The sequence below is a fragment of the Macrobrachium nipponense genome, chromosome 9, assembly GCF_015104395.2.
Source record: "Macrobrachium nipponense isolate FS-2020 chromosome 9, ASM1510439v2, whole genome shotgun sequence".
NCBI classification, from domain to species: Eukaryota; Metazoa; Arthropoda; class Malacostraca; order Decapoda; family Palaemonidae; genus Macrobrachium; species Macrobrachium nipponense.
This window is the reverse complement of record NC_061110.1, coordinates 82,154,921-82,170,124: the sequence shown is the minus strand read 5'-3', so window position 1 is coordinate 82,170,124 and position 15,204 is coordinate 82,154,921. Positions and strand designations below refer to the sequence as shown.

The 15,204-nt window shown below is 34.9% G+C and overlaps 1 pseudogene; it reads right to left on the bottom strand.

Moving 5' to 3' along the window:
* Positions 1–249: 249 nt before the first annotated feature.
* On the bottom strand, positions 250–370 carry LOC135218677 (5S ribosomal RNA; annotated as a pseudogene).
* Between the last annotated feature and the right edge of the window lie 14,834 nt (positions 371–15,204).

The window sequence follows — 15,204 nt, the reverse complement described above, 5'->3', positions numbered from 1 at the left end:
TTATTCCCCACCTGTTTGGAGAAGCGCGTACAGTATCACGCATATAACCTTAGCCCTTCGCTTACAGTTTTAAACATAGGCCGAGAGTAATAGGAAAACAGAATATGTATAGAATTGTTTACTTACATATCATGTATATATATGTATATAATACATATATATATATATATATATATATATATATATATATATATACACACACACACATGTTTACATTATATATACATACATATATAGTATATATTCAGATGCCAACAGCATATGGTGTTCCCAGGCGGTCACCCATCCAAGTACTGACCGGACCCAACGTTGCTTAACTTCGCTGATCGGACGAGAAGCGGTGCTTTCAACGTATAATGTGGTCAGAGTCGACTGTTTAGTGTTGTATGTAATATGTGTGTGTGTGTGTGTGGTCAGAGGCGAATGTTTATTGTTGTATGTATGTCTGTAGTACGTGCGTATATAAATATATAAATGTGTATATATATACAATATATATACAGGTATTACAATGAGTCTATTTCTAAATGATTTCGTGCATTTAGGAATAAAGCTTTAAGATGAATATTAGAAGTTAGATCGCAAGATGCATTATTAAATGATACCATCAGGGTAACTGCGGATGTCCCATATGCAGATGAGATAACGATGAAAGGGAGATGGGCATGATTTGGAATAGTATTCGTGATTTTATCAGGGCGGTTCCTGAGGGCGCCAGAAGAGCTGGAAAACACAAACCTACTAAGATAAGAACTATGAGAAGGGAGGCCGGAGGTAAATGGAGATTTGTGCCTGATAAAGCGCTGGAAAGACATAACGCTGATGAAGATCATATAAATTTTAGGGCTCCCATTCCGTTATCCAGGAAATTTAGTTCAAAGGATAGGCTTCCTGTTATTATCATTATCACTGCTTATCGTCGAAGAGAGAGAGAGAGAGAGAGAGAGAGAGACGAGGAGAAGAGAGAGAGAGATAGAGAGAGGAGGAGAGAGAGAGAGAGGAGAGAGGGGGGAGGGGGGGGGGGGGGGAGAGGAGAGGGGGGGGGGGCTGTAATTAACCTTTATTAAAAAAGAAAAAATGCCATAAAAGAAGACCAACAATTTTAGTTTAAAGCAAATGTTATGAGTATACACCGATATAAGTTGTTCCTCGGTCAACAAAAAGCTATATATAACTTTTCTTTTGAGAATGAGAATTGAAAACGGCTGTCTCACTAATACTTTGGTATAAATGGGAATGCCAGTGCAGAACTACGACGACATTAAACCACTAAATGAAACTATTGCCAATCAAAATTATAAAAAATAAAACCTCTCTTCTCTCCTTCCCACTCTCTCTCTCAAAATCTCGTCGTCTCTCTCGCTCTCTCTCCTCTCTCTCTCTCTCTCTCTCTCTTAAAATAAATACTAAAAGATACAGATGCTAAAAAGAAAAAACAAGGTTAAAGCTCCAGTACTGTAAATATACGACATCCATCCCCGATCCAATTTCAAGGCTAGAACTGAATGTACGCGCTAAATTTCATTAATTAAACTCCAGTACCGAAAACTCGCTCGGGATGCATTTGCCACCTCGTCATTCCATCATCATGGGGATTCAGGAGGCAGCGTGATATATAATGATACATTTGGAAGGATTAGCTGTTCTGATAAAGCTACGGCTGATCACAATTTACAATCATTTGTTTACAATGCAACGTCCATATTGTCCTCAAACTGTAGTGTATTCTTATAGACAAGTGACAAATAAATTCATTTTATTGCTATTCTCACTATTATTGCTCACAATGTGAACACCTTTTATTGAAATAACATTGAAGGAAATTCACTTTATTAGCACTAGGAATATATAATTAAAATTATATTTCCCAAAAATTTTAACTTGTTCGTAAAAACAAATGATGGTTAGGGAAGAAAACAAAAATACACATTAAAATTAAAAAGTCTCAGAATGTTTGCACAGCGCATGTGAACAGATGTGTTCCTCACCTAAGTAAAACATGACTTTCTATTTGGTTTAAGAGGAGGCCAAACCTCACCGACTATCCCATTTTATATAGTGTGGCAAGTACAAAATACAGCAGTTGGCTTGCAATGTCACGAGGGCAGTGCTTGCTTGAAAATAACAATAGAAGATACTTCTGACACCAAGACAAAGAGACTATGAGTTGAACTACTTATAAGAACATCCAAGGCACACTTTCGGTGAGATGAAATTAAGCAATCAATAACATATCAATGAAAATACTTGTCATGCATGAATAAAACTATCCATGAAGCCGTAATATAAGAGATTTTTCTTATTCATATATCTGTACATAAAAATGTAAATAATGCTAAAAAAAACACACAGAACTAAAAAAATTGTTACTTCCACACTCAACCCTTTCAGGACTTTAGGAGTCACATGCTAACAAAATGAGTCGTATCCTATGTAATAATTGAAGTAGGACGTGTTAAACTTCCGTAATCCAGGGTTTACTGCACTGCAATCTTCACCGCTGTGATACTAGAATATAGCAGGAATCTCTGTGTCAATATTATGAAGGAGGATATGGAAAACATTTTATCATTTGCAGCTCGAAAAGAAAAAACGAGTATTTATATAGATATATAATATATAAAGATACTAGATAATATAATATATATATATGTCTAGAGATACTAGATAGACGTAACACACACAACACACACATAATATATATATATAGATAGATGAGAGTTAGATATTATAATATATAATATACGTATACACACCCACACACACACACACACACACACATATATATATATATATATATTATATATATATATATATATATATGCATATACATACGTGTGTGTGAGTGTGTGTGTATGGAGGCAGACATGCATTTACTTTGGAAAAACTTATAAACAAAAGATATCATAGGCTGAACTTTTATGTAATCATAAAAATGTTTAGGCTAGAGAAGAGAGAGAAGAGAGAGAGACGAGACGACCGAGAGAGAGAGGAGAGCAGAGAGAGAGAGGAGAAGAGAGAGAGAGAGAGAGGAGATGAGAGAGAGAGACGAGGAGACGATGAGGAGAGAGAAGTGAGAGAGAGGAGAGAAGAGAGAGCGTTTGGAACGTCAGCTGCATACTGACATCATCAGACATCAGTTCATATCGACAGAGCCTTCAAAGTGGAACAAATAGTCATTGCGACAATCAGTGATGATCGCGTTAATTACTTTCTCATGGAAACGTTAATGAGATTTCGACTTTAATCGTCATTAATTTTAGCAATACGTTTCCAACATTGCACTTTCAGAACTAATTACAGAAAACAAATGAAACAAAAATTCCAGGAGATAAGAGGATTAGTAAATGGAAATTCTCTCAAATAAGATTTCAGAAGCGGAATGTATATAATTTATGATATTTGTTCCAGCTAAGAAGTTGACGGTCATAAAATGAAAATGATGACGCAAAAGAAAACAGAAGAGTAACTCAGTTTTTCAACTATATATATATATATATATATATATATATATATATATATATAATATATACTATATAAATATATATATATTATAATATATATATATACTAAAGAAGAAAGTAAATGTGTCGGTGAATTGTGATGCATCATTCTTGGCTTGTTGGAGACAGAAAGAACCTAGCGACAGCCTTCCTCGAAGAAGGAATTGTTGAGTATGCTTTTGTGAGGCCGAGGCCTGTACAACCAGTTGCTATGGGACTTTTAAGGTGTGGCTGATAACTACGTGCATTTGTGCGTGTAATGTTGAGTCTAATAGCCCGATACTTAGTGAGGAAAGCCACACACCTGAGACTAGGTTAAAGACGGTTCAGAGAACACGAGGTGTTGGAAGAAACCCATCGAAGAGATGGGTCCCATGTCATTATTCTAGAGACGGGATTCTCTAAAGACTTGACTATTGAAATGTAGTGGTTGACAATTTGGCAGTTTGGGGATGATTACTTAGTCTAATTCAGGATAATAGAATGAAAATTTACAATTCTTATGGTGGGTCAGACTTAGTTCTCAATATGACATTTTTTAGTAACTTTGCTCCATTTTATGTTCATCTAGTTTGGGAAATAAATAGCATATTTTTGTATTTACGTGAATTCATTACCCTAGTTTGATAACGTTTGCAGAGAGAGACGGCCAGCAACTGAAAGGTAAGAGCTGCCACTTGTTTAGTTTTGGTCAATGGGTTATATATACATATATATATATATATATATATATATATATATAATATATATATAATATAATTTATATATTAATATAAATATTATATTATATATTAATAATTCCTTATTATAATAATAAATATTATATATATATATATAATATATTTATATATATATATAGAGGAATTTAATAATATATTGATAATTATTAATATAATATAATATAGGTATATAGAGAGAGAGAGAGAGAGAGAGAGTGAGAGAGAGAGAGAGAGAGAGAGAGAGTCACTCGACGGCTTATTTATATCTCTACCTTTCTAATATAATCACATAATCATTTCCCTAAATATTACAGTAACAGCAACACCGGTCACCCTACTGATGTCCTTACCTACTCTAAGCCTATCTATTCATGAGGCTTCTCCCACACACTGTTTTGAATGGAATTCTGCACATGCATATTCAATGTATTTGGCAATTTTCCTTTAGTTCCCGGCAAGGTCAATATCAATTTCATATATAAACACAGTTCCCTATACAAACGTTTGCAATTCTGTGACATAGGAAAGAATATCTCCTAGGGACTGTAACAGATAAAATTGTAAAATACCGATTTTCGAATAAAATATAAAAATGAGTTGCAGCTGGCAGCTAATAAATGCCAGATGGAAAATTAGGAACGTTTACTATAATCAGCTCAATCTGACACATCAAAAAAGGCAGTGCCACTTTTCATATCATTATTGTGGATTCGGTTGCACTCGGATGCATTAAGTCTTAAGGTCCATAATGGCATGTTTTGTCTCGTTCACTGTATTTATGTATAATTTTCTGTCAGGTTTCAGACAAACAGCAAACTAAGTTACGGAAGCAATGACGGAATTTTTTCGTAGTCTACACTAACGTTTACAACAAACACATATCATACATATATATATATATATATTATATATATATATATATATATATAATATATATAAATATATTTATAATATGTGTGTGTGTGTATGTGTAATATATATATAATATATATATATATATATATATATATATATATATATATATATTATATTATATAGAGAGAGAGAGAGAGAGAGAGAGAGAGAGAGAGAGAGAGAGAGAGAGAGAGAGAGAGAGATGAGAGAATGGTGTCTCTGACTCAACCAGAATAGTGACTGAGAAATGGTACTGCCATCATTTATGTTCTGAGGATGGTGTATCATGGAAAATCATATACGAAACAATGAACAAGAGGGAAACAAAAACATACGAGACAATGTGGAGAGCGCGCCCCTGGAAGAAGCCACTGGCAGAGAAAATCAAGGGCATGAAGGGAGATTCAGGTTAAAAGATTTACCAGAGCAATCACACGGAATCGGATCAACAAGGGCTTTAATTCCCATCTTCAGATGCACATAACTACAAGAGAACGTATGTTTGTTTGTTTGTATGGTGTTTTTACGTTGCATGGAACCAGTGGTTATTCAGCGACGGGACCAACGGCTTTAAGTGACTTCCGAACCACGTCGAAGGTGAACATTCTAGACCAGAAATACACATCTCTCACATCTCAGTGGAATGTCCGAGAATCGAACTCGCGGCTACCGAGGTGGTACATCAACACCATACCGACCACGCCACTGAAGCGCTTTACAAGAGAATGTGTCTGGTCATTTTACGGCTACCAGAAGATGGGGGCAGGTAAGTCCTTGAAAGCTTGTAACTTTTGAGAATAAAATCTCCATTCCATAACATTCCTTTTAAATAAATTACTGTTATTCTTTATGCATAGAGATATTGATGAGATCTATATATAGATAATATTGTATATTATATAGAGAGATTATATATAATATATTACTATATATATAGGATATGGATTTAAGGATATTCTCCAAGTATGTGTTCCTTTGTGCTACATTGATATATATATATATATATATATATATATATATATATATATATATATATATATAATATCTATATATACCTTCAAGTTAAGACTGTCCCTCCAGTGGCAAAAATATCAAATTATTTCTACATACTGGTGACGGCGAAAAATATTGAGAGCATAAAAGGTGACGGCTGCAAAGCCATAAAATGAATTACTTAGGTCTCTGTAGACTAAATGGCTTTGTTCTCCAGTGTCTTACCATTTTTTGACTTGGCGAATTATTAAATAAATGCTTTTTAATAGCTTTAAGGGGAATATAAAAAGATAAATGGCAGCTGTGTCTTTTTCTAACGAACCGGGAATTGAAAGGTTGATTGCCAGTTATAATTTCATTATAAACAAAATGAAAAATAAAAAAAAGAGGCTTATGTTTTATCTAGACTGCGGTTACAAAATACTTTTAGTTCAAGTGTTAAACTGAACACTGTTAGATACATGAGCTTAACTAAGTTATCAGAGTAATGCGGTTCTATATGGAACTGTAATTAAATTACCTTTATGAAGCAATATTGAACATACTCGAAAGATAAGGTGAAACATTCTCTTAATTTGGTGATGGATCCAGCCAATATTTGTATATTACCATCAACAGAGTGACGCAATAAGCCTTAGTGAAATTCTACCACTGCTTTCCAACTCTCCTACTGCCCACAGGATCCCAGCGACCACTATCACACACTATTCTCACATAGTTTGTGAGAAGGACATGTCCCATTCATGACCATTTCCTTCACCGTATTATGAAACTTCCTTGACATTCCTTTAGGTACAGTTTCAGACTGTATCCTGCCATCCGAGTCCTAATGTTATTCATAAAGTTTTATTCTTTATAGTTTCAGTTTCATGCCAAGAATCCTAACAGCAATACAGATCATACCAGACCTTCCATACTACTGTCTATGGGTGCTGTCAAATGGCTTCGCGTAATTAACAGAGCTATAAGAAAGGAGATTTTAAATTACATGCAGTGCGGGCAACATGTCTCAAGACAAATATTTGATTTATGCAACTCCTGCGCACTGATATACATTCTTAAGGTTAAACCAGTCCTCTTTGATTGTCTGCTCATCCTGAGGTGTGGTTCCAGGAGCAGCAAGGACTAATTACTTATAGTGGCTTAAGTCAGTGGCACCTTTGTTTGTGAGGTAAGATAGCAATAGCAGGTTATACCTAAGTCAGTGGCACCTTTGTTTGTGAGGTAAGATAGCAATAGCAGGTTATACCAACACAACTGTACGGGGATTAGCCTCTGCTAGTAGGTTTGTATTGTATGATCTACTCAACGAATAAACTCTTCTTCCGGTGACTAGTTTTAAAATTCGACCAAACCTGACTTCCTACTTGTGACCAAATCTACAGAAAGATGAAATACTGTTAATTGCATAGAACTTTCAAATTGTTAAAATATATACTAGTTGGTATAAAGTATATTAATAAGAATAATGCACATACAGTTGATCCAAGGGGAAAGAAGAATTTCTGATTACGGCACCATAGTATATTGCAGACACTCTCCATAAGTGTTTCCTTGTTTCCCCTCACATTCCTCATTAAACTAGTTTACTCATCTCATTCACTTAGATATATATATATATATATATATATATATATTATATATATATATATATATATATAGCTAAAGCTTTGATATTTCCAACATACACAAAATATATAAGGCATAATATTTGAGTACATAAACCTCGTCGCAACTATTGAAAGATATCCCCATACAATGTAAAGTTATTGTAACTTTCTAATAATATAATAAAGTTTATCATTTTGTTTTAAGCATTTTAAGAATATATACATCACTTGTCGCGTATGTTCCTATTAGTTCCACTATTCTCTATTAAAAAATATAACTTATTTACCTTTTACCGTTACGTATTGGCTACAAAAAATATTCTGGTCTATAATTTATTTTAACATAAACACTGAATCCGTTTTCATATTTTCCAAATTATTTTCAACTTATAAAGCAAACAAAATCCTTCAGAAAATACGGAGAAACTTGCGTAAGTCCCTAAAGTCTGTTAAGAAGGCCCTGAACATTGCCTCCGAAATGCTTACAATGCAAATTACCCTCTTGGGAGATATCTGAGGATCTCCTGCCCTGTTTCTAATGTACAGAGAGAGAGAGAGAGAGAGAGAGAGAGAGAGAGCTCGGTTGCCTTGCAGGAATTCAACTATTCAACTAAGATACAACTACGAGAGTCAGGGTAGAACTCGAGGGAGATGCACTTGAGAGTATATTCAACCTATATAAATACATCATTCTAAAATGATCAGCTGAAAAGGTTACGAATCAGGAGTAAAATTACCAATGTTTTCGAGATCTATTCAAGTTTGTATAAATTCTGAAACTGCACTTTTGGGCAGACCGGTGCATAATTATACTCGTTATTTTGTTATGAACCTATCTGTCTCTTATTTATTAATTTTTCAGTTCATATTAGCATGTGTCTTTAATTTTATATGTTACTTCCCTTGCTTCCTATTTCATATGAGCACCAATCTCTTCTGTTCTTAGCACCAACAATATGGTTTTGGGTCTCGACTTTCCCTTTCGACTTAAACATGAAGGAATTACTCTCAAAGATCCTGTAAGCAGTAATATACAACTTACTGCTTTCCAACCAGACAAAGCTGGTATTCAAAATGTGAAGATCGTGGCTACTTCTTCTCTACATTACTCCATCTGCTCCCCTTGAATAAACATTAACATTACTCCATCCAATCTCTTTTCCCTTTCCTTTGGACCATGATTACAGAGTTATAAGTTCCAAGTAGATTCGGTTCTTGATTTCCAATTTCCACGTTTCGATTTATCCTTAGAATTTACAAATAACAAGAGATTCTTAGCATCCCTATAAGCTCAACAAAACAAGATATCCAGCAACTTGCACCACGCATTGACAGGAATGGAACTTTCTTTTGATATTTGTATAAAATACCCCATTACCCTGATGTCGGGAAACTTCATCCCTCCATCACTAAAAATGTTCTCATTGTAAAAAATACTATAGTCCTGAATCTGTTACACATACATACATACATACATACATACATATATATATATATATATATATATATATATATATATATATATATATATATATATATTCTATATAAACAATACCGGAACAAGATCAGATTAAAATAGCGCACAAAAGCTTACACTACCTTTAAACCTTTAGTACATTCTTTGAACCCAAACTCCTGCTTCCTAATGGTAAGCATTCCCAGGGGAAGCTATTAGACTTCTCTTTCTACTTAGATCTCAGACATTCTTGCTACCATTTGACTATATGTCCGATACTTGCTTCAAACGAACCTTGGATGTTGGCAGTAGTTTTTTTATTTTTAACCTATTTATCAAGGAGATGGGTCATGTTAAGTTCATTATTTCTAAAAATTTTATGTTGATTTATTTAACCCACACACAGATCAATATACGGTCAAAATATTTATTTTTTACATTAAAAAAAATAATAATTTCGTACATCAGGACCGTCACGAGTCATTAGTGCTGTTTTATCGTACCTTGGTCTACTTCTCAAGACCAAAGGCGTGCCTTTAAAGTTAAACATTTTACCTTATTTTGACAAGATTTGTTACGTAGGTACCTTTGTGGTTGGTAAGCATTGCACTAGAATACTTTTACCTTTGCCCCATTCAACAAACTTGAAATTCCAATTAATTACTCTGTGAATATCAGGAAGCTTCGGAGTCCGTGATTATTGTCCTAGGGATAATTTTCAGGGTGAAAACTAATTTTCCGAGGTATGCGATTCAAAATTTAAGATCTGTTTTTTTTTTTTCTCATTACTTTCCCACACTCTATTTTGATGAAACTGTGCATTGTTTCACCTAGACCTATTTTTCAAGATTAAATTTATTACAAATACTACAATACCCTTTCCAACAGTTAATTTTTCTGTTACTTTGGGGAAGCTTTGTCGGAAGTTACTTTGAGGGCGATTCTTAACTTTTTCCAGAATTATTATTTTTAAATGGCGTATATTTCAAGGTCTCATACAAAAACAAACGTAAATATTGTATTTTCAGGTCAGATCTTATATATAAAGTTGACGGTCGGAATATGCATATATGTATATTCGCTATAGACGGCGAAACTACTGGACTGAATTGAACCAAAGGCGGACCATATATGTAACTTTTATAGGGAATGGATTCTAGCTGGGTACCCTTTTGATCCAGATAGAGCGTTCCCCGAGGATTCCAAATATGCTCTTAAACTTTCTTCTGCGATGAAAAATAACGATGATACGATGCCGGCCTACGTTTGCCCGACGTCAGGAGTTCCGTCAGCTATACTCAGTTTTTTTTCCATCTGTCCACCCGCCTGTGGTGTTTGCGTATGGTAACACTGCGTCCCGGGCTTTAGATAGTCACATTCAACAATAATAACAATATCCTATTTCGAATATTAACGGTGTAATTCGCATACAGTACATTATTAAAACACTTTTCAGTTGCAAATGTACACCCAGATATCCTTTCATTTACCTAAAACTTACACATAGCGAACCTATCTAAAGCCCGGGACGCAGTGTTACCATACGCAAACACCACAGGCAAGGGTGGGGACAGATGGAAAAAAACAGTGTATAGTTATATATTTACTGTCCTTGACCTACTTATGTATGTCATAGTCCAGTTTACAGGTTCAACATTTTTTTTTTTTTTTTTTTTTTGAAACTTTGCAGCGATGTGCCACTGTTTACGTGGATAATCCCCGATAATTGGAAGTATTAAAGAACCATGACTTGCTCAAGGAAGAAAAGACCACCTCCTACAGGACTTTTCACCAAATAAGCATCTTTATTCTATGGATATGACCAAGCAACCACGAAATAAATTAATCAATATTTTTACCTTTACCATACCTCCAATCTAACATATACTACTACATATGATCCCGCATACTGAGCCCTTTCTTCCAAGAAGGCATGAATATTTATTACTCCACCTTCTTACCCTCCATTACCACTAAAACCTTGTTCTTACTAACATTCACTTTTCTGTGATACAAAATAAAATTACTGTTCACGATCATTTTTATACAAATCCTATCACAGCTTGAGATTTTGCGATACGATAACATCAACATTATTTCCCAACCTATTTTACTTTTCTGAAGGACAAATCCACCTACATTTGTATAGCCTCAAAACATGCTCTTCAATTAAATTATTTAATCCATCTTGCAACCCTTTTCAATGTCTCCTATGAGTAACTAATAGTATTTAAGCAATCTGAAGATCTCCAAATAGTCGCTAAAAAACCGACTCTGCATCCTTTTCCGATTTTTTTTATCCATGAGTCTTACATACAAACTTGACGATTTTTTTTTTTTTTTTTTTTTTTTTTTGTGCGGCTTTACGTGACTTCTGAACCACGTCGAGAGTGAACTTCTATTACCAGAAATACAGGAATCGAACTCGCCGCCACCCAGGTGGCAGGCCAGGACTGTACCGACAACGCCACTGAGGCGTTGTTTTTGACGATTTTATGGAGTATCACATACCATTAAAAAATGTAGAATAAAATCGACATCTCAATATTCATGTATATCTATGTTTCATCTACCTATTTAACCCGTTACTTTAAATCAACATAATAATCATGGAAAGTAATAATGAGTCCTGAGGTTAACGTAAATCGATGAAAACGACAACGGCCCTAACATGTAAAGCCACAGTACAATTTAATACTCCTTGATCCTGCTTAAACCTAAGAAGGGTAAGCATTCGCTTCATAAACAGGGTGAAGGATAATGGCCAGCCATTAGGCAACGATTGGTAACCAATCCGTGGGGCTCTCCCCGCCTACAACAATTAACAAAAGTGGAAAAAATGAATAAAAATAATATAAAATAGTAAAATGAAAATAAATAAAAGCTAAAATCACTTCTAGTTCCCATGGCAGAACCAAAGAATAACTGCAAGAACGGTAAATATTATCACAGAAAAATGGGTAAAAAAGTAAATCATTAACCATATGGTATAACATTCCAATGAACAGGTATATAAAATAGGTTTAAAAAGATACGGCGCGGAAGTGTGAAATGTAATCAAGCCAACAAATACAAGCAGACACAAGCACACGATTCAGTGAGTCTGCAAGGGAGATAAATCTATAATAACCATTTGAAGAATGGAGGATTACACACACACACACACACACACACACACACAGAGAGGATCTGTGAATGTATAACTTCTGTGTCCGTTAACTTTCCTTCCTCAACATTAGTTGAAGTCTATCGGTCAAAGACCGCTGTACTCAGCACCAAATACGTAGCCCCAATAGCCAAAGGAAATGTATTGGAAATTGATATTCATGCTATGTCAGAAAATCCACCTCGAGCATTTTCGCCTCACAGTAAAATCCAAAGTTATGATAAACCATTTCCAACCCGACTGGGAGCACCATTTGAACCATCTCGCCAAGTTTTCACGCCGTAATAAGTTAAACTTGTCTGGAGCGAAACATACTTTTTCATACCATGAACTGAAAACTTTACCCATCCTGAAATTTCCGCCGAAATGTATAATCTCATTTTACTTCAGTTCTTCCGCTTCTTTCCTCTTCCGTGTGTGTATGTGTTTGTGTTTATTCCTCTCTGCCAGGCTCTGTATCTTGATTCCCCCTGGATAATCATTGGCACTGTGCCTGGAACCCACAAGCAATCTGGAATTAATGTTAAGGCTTATAAATACTTGCTGGCAATTGTCTGTTTTTATGCTTACGGAAATTAACTGAAATAAGCATCATTAAACAAACATGCAGCTCGGTGATATAAGCAACAATTAATAACATTAAATAATTTAATCACCTAGGCGACGTTCCAGGTGTATAGAGGAGAACTCATTATATATATATATATATAGTATATATATATATATATAGATATATATAATATATAATATATATATATTATATTATATATATATATATATTATATATGTCAAATCACATTTCCGTGATTCATATACATATATCGAGCTACAATGTCCTTTAATATCTAATTCGCTCTACCTCGGAATTAATATATTTTCATATATGCTTAACTGAAGGGGAATTTTTCTCGGTAATAGACTTGCCTGGACCCGGGCGCGAACCCATGGAGCCTTTCAAATCCAGGAACGTCAGTGAAGCTTTTACCTACTACACCACCTCTTGCGGTGGTGTAGTAGGTAAAAGCTTCACTGACGTTCCTGGATTTGAAAGGCGGCATGGGTTGCGCCCGGGTCCAGGCAAGTCTATTACCGAGAAAAAATTCCCCTTCAGTTAAGCATATAAGAAAATATATTAATTCCGAGGTAGAGCGAATTAGATATTAAAGGACATTGTAGCTCGATATATATATATATATTATATATAATATATATATATATATATATATATATATATATATATATATATATATATATATAAACAAGTAAAAATTGCACTTTGTCGTAACCGAGTTTCCTGTACACTGTTTAATGCTGTATGAAACTCTCAGCCAATGCCGGGTGGAGGCCTTTGATGTTTGCACCTACAGCGGTGCCAGACCCAAGTTCATGGCTAAATTTAAGCTTAAATAAAATATAAACTACTGAAGCTAAGGAGTTGCAATTTGGTGTGTTTGATGATTGGAGGCTAGAAGACCAACATACCAATTTGCAGCCGTCTAGCCTCAAGAGTTTTCAAGATCTGAGGGGGGGACAGAAAAAGTGCGGAAGGACAAACAAAAGACCTTCCATAGTTTTTTTTTTTTTTTTTTTTTTCAAAAAAAAAAAAGTAAGTTTCATATCAAATCAAATAGTTTACTTATTACTCATTCGCTGCACTCTCGAACACCCTCTTACTTTTGCACTTCACCTTTATCTGGTATATAATTCAGCTTAGTTAGCTATACTTCTAAGTAAATCTACTGGATATGTTACGCCTGCCTCCGTTCATCCTGAAGTTATTAGATATTGACCATTTATATTTCGTCGCTTCATTTTCAATTCTCTTAAGTGGATTTACATTACTTTGATGTAAGACATGTGCAGATATTGCTGGATAATTTTTGGAGTGAAATTTTTTTCTAAGGTGAGATATTTTCTGGAGTTCTGCAGCCCTTCAATATTTTCTACATCTCACTACACAGGAACTTACACCTACAGAATAGACCGAACAAACCAATATGGCCGAATACTTTTATAAGTACAATAAGCTATTCATTTGACTGAGCTGCCACTTTAATTTGTTCTTTTTCATAGCTTCATATTTCTCTCTTCCTTAGCAACATCGCACTTTTGGTAAAGGAAACTAAATAAAAGGAAAAAGCTACATGCTCCAAAAAGTGGACTTAATATTATGGCCAGTGAAATTTAAGTTGTTGGATTCATATAAATAAATGGCATCCAGATTAATGCAGCATAAGCTCCTCAACCTCAACAGCTGCGTATACTATATATGTGTAACTTCTGCCTGAATGCAATTACATCCATTCGCAACTTATAAGTAGTAATTCCTTGTGTAGACGGATTAATTTCGAGAGTAAAAAAGAAACCTGCATTCGAAAACAGAGCCGATGTCAACCCGTACCTCTTTTGGTACCCGAACAGCCGAACTCGACTGTTTATATTTCTTTTTAAAACCAAAGTCAGGGGTTAAAATTGTGACCGGTGAGCAGAAGCCCTTGTCAGTTATAATTCTCCCGTGTAACTTATTCCCCAGATATACAGACTTCGATGTTAAACGATTAGTGACTTGACATCTGTGAATCAAACGAAGTCACACAAAATACGTAAATACACACCTGAAAGACCCGTTTCCCTGTGTTCATTTTCATCCTATCTCACGGTGGATGGGTAAGTCGAGAGTAATGTTAGCATTAACTCACTGTGGTCGGGAAACAGTAAAATTCGCTGGTATGTTTGGCGCTAGAAGCCTCCCCGGAAGTAAATCCCGAGATGTATACTGGTATTGCACTATCCCCGGTTTTATGCTATGCCCCTAGGTTAGGTTAAGTTGGGTTAGTTGAGGTTAGTTCAAAGACATGAATAG